Source organism: Myotis brandtii, unplaced genomic scaffold, assembly GCF_000412655.1.
Source record: "Myotis brandtii unplaced genomic scaffold, ASM41265v1 scaffold160, whole genome shotgun sequence".
NCBI lineage: Eukaryota > Metazoa > Chordata > Mammalia > Chiroptera > Vespertilionidae > Myotis > Myotis brandtii.
Window position 1 is genome coordinate 1708681 of NW_005355833.1, and position 8200 is coordinate 1716880.

Genomic DNA, 8200 nt, shown 5'->3' on the forward strand with positions numbered 1-8200 from the left:
CCCGTTCACCCCACCGGTTGCCCCACAGATTGGCCCTGATTGCTAGCCGGGCCTAGGGACCCTACCCATGCACGAATTTCATGCATTGGGCCTCTAGTAAGATTATAATTGAGCTGAATTTCCAGGAAGAAATGGAAAGATATGTGGTTCAGAAGGAATTATTTTTCCTTTGGCAGGAGCAGTATCTGTGGGGCTTGGCAATAGATTCCATTTCACAGCACCTCAATTTTGAGTGCACAGATTACATCCCAGTCAGTCAGCCAGTGACCTGTTTCACCACAGAGGAGCCTGTCCCCCAGCCCTACATATTCAGAGCGTTTTTGCAGCCCTCCCAGATCACGCTTGATGATCTTCAGAATAATTTGCTGTAAATTCTTTGTTGAGGACCTAAGATCCTATAAGGACACAGGTCCACAAGAGCCACCTTAACAAGTTTTAAGGGCCATTGCATCTTTAGTGTGGAGCCAGCGTGTTCCTGTACTTTTGACATATTTTCAGGTTGTAATGATATAATGCACAGATAAATTTTGTTTCTTCCATCAATTGCTAGAGAGAGCCCTTTGTGCCAGAAAGGATCAATGGAATCAAAATTCCAAAGTAAAAAATATTGAATCCTCAGTTTTATACCCTCTCCATGTTACACACCCTCTATTTTAATGTGTACCACAAGTTCCTTAATCTCACCATTGCTCCAATATGCAATAGCCAAAACGACATTGCCATAACATCCCCCTATATTCCTTTATCTCTCTATCCTGATTTCTTATTCCTACTTTTCCTCAGGAAGAATCACTTTCACTTCCTCCCTGCATATCACTATTACAGTGATCTACTCCTTACTCAGTTTCTCTTTGGTATTTTTTTAAATATGTTTTTTAGAGAGAGAGGAAGGAAAAGGAAGAAGGGAGAGAGAAATTTGATGAGTGAGAAACATCAGCTGCCTCCTGCATATGCCCTACTGGGGATAGAGCCACAAACCAGGCACGTGCCCTGACCTGGAATTGACCAGTGACCTCTTGGTGCATGGGACGACATTCAGTCACTAAGCCACACTGGCCTGGCCTCAGTATTTCTAACCAATCTAGTCCACATCTCTGTACATGGAGCAGCATTGACAGATTTGATGTTCTATTTTTGGCCCTGTTGGAAAGGAGGGGGGCCTTGTGGGACAGTGTTTATAAATTCTACAGTAGTATACAGTAATGTCCTAGGGCCTAGGCCTTCACATTCGCTCACCACTTACTCACTGACTCACCCAAAGAACTTCCAGTTCTGCAAACTCCATTTATAATAAGTGCCCTGTACAAGTGTGCCATTTTTTATCTTTTATACCTTACTGTACCATTTCTATGCTTAGATACTCATTTACTTTTCATTGTGTTACAGTTGCCTACGGTATTCAGCACAGTGACATGCTGTATAGGTTTGTAGCCTAGGAGCAATAGACCATACCATATAGCCTAAGTGTGTAGTGGGCTGTAATGTCTAGGTTTGTGTAAGTGTACTCTGATGTTCACACAAGGATGAAATCGCCTAACCATGCATTTCTCAGAATGTGCCCCATCATTAAGCGATGCATGACTGCATTCATTCCTTTTTATGACTGAAATTTTTTTTACTCATTCATTTGTTGATGGGCATTTGAATGTTTCTACTTTTGGATCATAGTATATTTTTTGCCCATCTGACCAAAAAATGGGTATAATTTTGATTCATTCACAAGGGACAGCTATCGTTACAATTTTTTTTATTTGAAAGTCTAGGGAAAAAAAGGTTGTTGTCATTTTTTATTTGACTGTCTGAGAGAAAAGAGGTTAGTGCCCCTGACTAGTCAGGTATTGCATGTTTTAAAAATTCTTCCAGCACGCCAGTTAGAAATTGCTGCTCTAGATTATTGTAACTTTGTGGTAAATTTTGAAATTGAGTATTCAAGTTTTGCAATTCTTTTGTTAAATTTATTTATAAATATTTTATTCTTTGATGCTATTATAAGTTGAATTCTTTTAATTTTGTTTTTGGATGGTTTATTGCTAGGTTATAGAAGTAGAAATGATTTTTTATATTGATCTTGTATCCTCTTACTTTGCTAAACTTGTTTTTAACTTCTAATAGCTTTTTGAGGATACCTTAGAGTTTTCTATGTAGAATATCATGTAAATAGAAGTAGTTTCACTTCTCCCTTTCCAATCTGGATGCCTTTTCCTTTTTTTAATTACCCTGGTTAGAATCTTCAGTCCAATGTTGAATGATAGAAGTGGTAAGAACAGACATCCTTCTTTTGCTCCTTATCTTAGAGGGAAAACTTCCATGCTTTCATTTAAGCCATTAAGTATGATGTGGGTTTTCGGTAGATGTCCTTTATCAGGCTGTGGAAGTCCACTTATCTTCCAACTTTGTTGAGTATTTTTTTTATCATGAAAGGGTGTTAGATTTTGTCAAATGACTTTTCTGTGTCTATTGAAATGAACGTGTTTTTTGTCCTCTATTCCATAATTATGTGTATTATATTAATTGATTTTTGTATGTTGAACCAATCTTGCATTCCTCCGATAATTTTATAGTTATGCTGTATAATCCTTTTATATGTTGCTAGATTCAGTTTGCTAGTATATTGTTGAGGATTTTTACATCTGTATTATTAAGAGATATTGGTCTGTGATTTTTTTTTAATGTCTTTGTCTGGTTTTGGTATCAAGATAATACTGTCTTCAAAGAATGAGTTGGAAAGTGTTCCCTCATCTTCTACTTTTTGAAAGACTTTGTGAAGGATTGATGTTAATTCTTTGTTAAACATTTGGTAGAATTCACCAGTGAAACCATCTGGTCCTGGAATTTCTTTTGTGAGTAGTTTTTGTGGTCAAGTGGCATGTGTTGCCTATTTCCAGGAGAAGTCCCAACACTGGATTGAGCAATGCTTTGTTCACATTAGAGAGAGAGAGAGAGAGAGAGAGAGAGAGAGATCAGCTTCAATAGTAGGTATCAGTTCATGGCCAGCAACAGGTCCCCCCAATAGCCTGTGCAGAGCAATGGGCCAGTATATACTCCTCTTGTGCTGCAGCAAAAAGACAACCTCATTCCCTTCCCATCACACTCCTGTGGAGTCAGAAATGCTGAAAGCTGGGTATATGCCTGAAGGTCACTGATGTGCCCTGAGGGTCATTGTCCTACATACTTAAGCAGGACAAAGGAGTACATATTGAGCCTGATACAGGGCCTGGTGAGGTTTCAAAAACTGCACATAGGAGTCTGCGCTGGAAGTCGTGGGCAGAGGCAGCTGATGGGGGGCAGCGGGGTGGTGACTGAGCTGGTGCCTGGAGGGTGGGCGCTGATCCCCAGCCTGGCTTCCATGTGCCCCCCAGGCTCTGCATCCCTGATGCTGCAAGGATGCTGATCCCAGCCTGGTCGGGACAATGGTGAAGTATTTCCTGGGCCAGAGTGTGCTCCAGACTTCATGGGACCAAGTGTTTGCTGCCTTTAGTGCTTGAATCCTTATAGCAAACATGTCTTGACAGAAGACATAGTGCGCTGGAGGTGACCCCTGATCAGAAGCTTCTGTCCTGGAGCCTCCTGACCAAGACCAACAGGATGCTCCACTGAGCCGAGCAACTATTTCCTGCCAATGTTGCTCACTCAGTGTACATCCTGGAGGGTTCTATTGTGGGCCCACAGAACCAGATGGTGACCACCTTCACCGGGAACATCAACCATGCCTGGCTGATGGTGGTGGAAGAACGATGTGTTTACTGTGTGAACTCTAATAACAGCAGCTAGACCGAAACCCATCAGGAAGCTTGGGTCTCCTCTAGCTTATTTGAAGTCTCCAGAGCTGTCCAGGAATTTGGTCTCCCCGGGTTCAAAAGCAACGTAACCAAGTCAATGAAGGGTTTTGAATACTTCTTGGCCTTTTTAATATTGTACAAAAATGTTACAATTGTATAGCTCCATTTGTTCCCCATCTTTGAACAGTCTTATGCATGTGCATGTCCTATATTCCCAAGAATATGTAGAGCTTTTCAAAGCCTCTATGAACATCTCATTCCCCAGCTTTCCCTTTTAATATTTTTGGTTAGCTTGTTGTTTACCTCAACTATTATCCACCACCTCAGTCAGTTACAAAGGTAATCAATTGATTCTTATTGTTTTCAACAAATGCCCCTAAGGAAAAGGCTTTTTGTACTAGGCAAGCTCCAAGTCAGGTGGAAGAAAGACAGTCACAAGTGGTGTCTTCCAGGGGAGTGATATGACATGCCTTCTCAATAAGTCAAAACTAAATCCACTAAGAAACACCCAAATGCATCTCAGAATATCTGCTCATGTATTTGGATTACCATCATGGGAATAAATTGTTTTCCGAAAAACATGTTGCAAAGAAAAAAGGGGCTTTTTACTTTCTCAATTAGCAGACACTAAGAGAGCATCTTCTGAAATGTTTGCTTAATGGTCTAGATTTCAGTTTTGTTAGTATTAATAATAATTATGGTCTTTTTAGGGAAAATGTTGGGGTGGGTATGGTAGTAAGGTTGCTTCTTGTTCATTTACTACATTTTGTGTTTATCTTACATGCAAGACACTACTTTCTATTTTAGACCCTATATTAGGATCAGCACAGACCTTATCCCAGGAGTCTTTTTGGCCTAGTTTCATGAAGACAGTAGCCCTAATTCATCAAAAGAAACATGTAGTAGTTTGGCAACTGAGATTAGTTTTTTGCTAATCTGTTAGCTCCCTTCCTCCTGGATAGTGGTATTCAATGAAACGATGGGTAGGGATGATCTGAGGTCAAGGAACACTGGGAATTGACAGGTCGCAGGTAGCAAACCAGTGACCTTGGAATCATGAGCAAATAGTTCAAACCAACTGTTCTAAGATAAGTGAGTTTCTGAATGTCTAGAATACCAACATCTCAGCTAAGATTAAACTCTCTCTCTCTCTCTCTCTCTCTGAGTATATGTCATAATCATATCACATTGTAGTGAAATTTTTTTAAACTGTAAAAAGTGAACATGTGATTCGCAAGCTATGTGATGTTATAGGGAAACATTTTAGACCTTTGCTGTTCTGGGAGTTCAAAGGCTCAGAGCTTTCCTGAGCTCTGCCTTCAACTGACTCATGGCCATGAATAGAATACTCACTTCTCCGGAACTCAGTTTCCCCCACCTGTCAAATAAAGTCATTGCACTGATCTTTAATGTCCCACCAACTGTAATGTCTGATGATTTCATGAATCTAAAAATTGCCTTTTGGGGATAGGCCTATAGGATATAAATTACAGTAAAACTGACTAAAAATTAAAAGGAAAATCATCTGCTATTTTAGCCTAATAAGAATTACTTAACTGCACAAAGAGAACTCATCAGGCTTAATAGGAACTCTTAATTCTGTGGATCTACCACTTTTTTATTTTTCCTCTGACAGTTATCTCTAATGAGTATGTCAAGGGCAAGATGAATCTGTGATGACACAAAGCCAGCTATGGAAATATTTACCTATATGATGGCTAAGGAGAGGGGACTATAACCCAGATTAAATGGATATTTACAAAACCCAGTGAACTACCTCAAAATAGGGTTCTCTTTTGGCTTTTTCTACTGATAATGGTAGTAACATAATCTTTAACTTTTTGATTCAGCTTGTTAAATATTGTCTACTTAGCTAATTAAGCCCTGATTTATGTCCTACATAAAAATAAATCTCCTCTTAAGACTTCTTACTAGTATATGGGAGTGATTTGCACCTCCCAGTTTTGAGCCACTCAAGCTGTTCACTTCATAAGGGATTGGTGCAATAAGCTGCATTTATCAGTATTCCAAATACCAGCACGTGAAGCTTGATCTTCTTGAGACTGTTCATCCTTGCTGCTGCATTCATCTGAAAGATCAATGAGAACATAAAATACTTTTTCTAGAATACTTTCACTTTTATTGCATCTATAATATAAATGCTATTTTAGTAAATAAAGATGGTTCAGCTCATTGCAGAAGTGTGTTTTCTCATTATCTTCCAGTAGTACCCAGAACCAAAATATAAGTTTTAGTCACTCTGGGATTTTCCAGCTTCATGTCAGAATCTGGAAACTACAAGGCAAAATTATCTAAAGAAGTGATCATTTTCCTGCTTTAAACAGGATAAATATAAAACCAATAGCTTTATTTATATATATTTTTTACTGGAAAAGTTATTTTTTTTCTCCGATGTTTAGCTCTAGAGAACCTTGACATATAAAAATTTTCTCTTTGCAAAATAGACTTAACTGCATTTCAAAAGAATAACATGTTTCATGCTGATCCCTTGTGAAGTATATTTTTAAATCATCTGGTAGTAAAGTATTATATATTAATTTTTAGCCTCTAATAGAAACAAATTATTTCTCAAATATCCTGGATAATTCCATTGTAGAACTGAAAGGCTGTACAAACTTGACCCAAAGGAAGGCTATTACATATTGTTAAAACAGTTCTCATGTAGTCATCCTATCTCATAAAAGACAAAAAGGGTAATTGACCGTACCTTCACTATGCTTCCCATTGGCTAATCAGGGTGATATGCAAATTAACCACCAGCCAAGATGGCAGCCGGCAGACATGCAGCTGAAGCGAGCAGGAGGCTTGCTTGCTCCAGTGATGGAAGAAGCCAAGGTTCCCTGCCTGCCGCAGCCCAGCTCTAAGCTCCGAAAGCAACAAAGTTTCAATTATAGAAGCTAAACAAACCCCAGATACCTGCTTTCAGCAGGCCGTGGCCTCAGAGCTGGAGCTGGCTCTCAGCTCCAGTGACAGCAACGAAGTTTCAATTATAGAAGGTAAATAAATCCCAGAATAAAAAATTAACTTTTTTATTCCGCTTGTTAAATATTGTCTGCTTAGCTAATTAAGCCCTGATTTATGTCCTACATAAAAATAAATCTCCTCTTAAGACTTCTTACTAGTATATGGGAGTGATTTGAGCCACTCAAGCTGTTCACTTCATAAGGGATTAGTGCAATAAGCTGCATTTATCAGTATTCCAAATACCAGCACGTGAAGCTTGATCTTCTTGAGACTGTTCATCCTTGCTGCTGCATTCATCTGAAAGATCAATGAGAACATAAAATAGTTTTTCTAGAATACTTTCACTTTTATTGCATCTATAATATAAATGCTATTTTAGTAAATAAAGATGGTTCAGCTCATTGCAGAAGTGTGTTTTCTCATTATCTTCCCAGTAGTACCCAGAACCAAAATATAAGTTTTAGTCACTCTGGGATTTTCCAGCTTCATGTCAGAATCTGGAAACTACAAGGCAAAATTATCTAAAGAAGTGATCATTTTCCTGCTTTAAACAGGATAAATATAAAACCAATAGCTACGATCACTTGCTGGCTCCTCCCCGGCCCAGGCCTAAAGCCTCTGGCCTAGGCTTTAGGCCTGGGCTGGGGCACCCCCAGCTCGCCGCCGCCGCCGCCATCTTGGCTGACAGTTAATTTGCATATACTCACTGATTAGCCAATGAAAAGGGTAGCGGTCGTACGCTAATTACCATGTTTCTCTTTTATTAGTGTAGATTTTTAGCCTCTAATAGAAACAAATTATTTCTCAAATATCCTGGATAATTCCATTGTAGAACTGAAAGGCTGTACAAACTTGACCCAAAGGAAGGCTATTACATATTGTTAAAACAGTTCTCATGTAGTCATCCTATCTCATAAAAGACAAAAAGGGTAATTGACCGTACCTTCACTATGCTTCCCATTGGCTAATCAGGGTGATATGCAAATTAACCACCAGCCAAGATGGCAGCCGGCAGACATGCAGCTGAAGCGAGCAGGAGGCTTGCTTGCTCCAGTGATGGAAGAAGCCAAGGTTCCCTGCCTGCCGCAGCCCAGCTCTAAGCTCCGAAAGCAACAAAGTTTCAATTATAGAAGCTAAACAAACCCCAGATACCTGCTTTCAGCAGGCCGTGGCCTCAGAGCTGGAGCTGGCTCTCAGCTCCAGTGACAGCAACGAAGTTTCAATTATAGAAGGTAAATAAATCCCAGAATAAAAAATAAAAGAAAAAAAGGAGAGGCTGGGAGCTTCAGTCGCCAGCCAGCCTGAAAACAGCCCTCAGCCACTCACCCAGACTGGCCAGGCACCCTAGTGGGGATCCCCACCCTAAAGGGGGTGTGGTCAGCCTGAAAACAGCCATCAGCCCCTCATCCAGGCTGGCCAGGCACCCCAGTGGGGAC

The 8200-nt window shown here is 39.9% G+C and overlaps 1 protein-coding gene and 1 pseudogene across 8 annotated transcripts in view; both read left to right on the forward strand.

Moving 5' to 3' along the window:
* The window catches only part of MAP2K5 (mitogen-activated protein kinase kinase 5), a 261792-nt gene that overhangs the window by 95206 nt on the left and 158386 nt on the right, over positions 1-8200 (forward strand). The window lies entirely within an intron of this gene.
* Positions 3411-3939, forward strand: LOC102239461 (annotated as a pseudogene).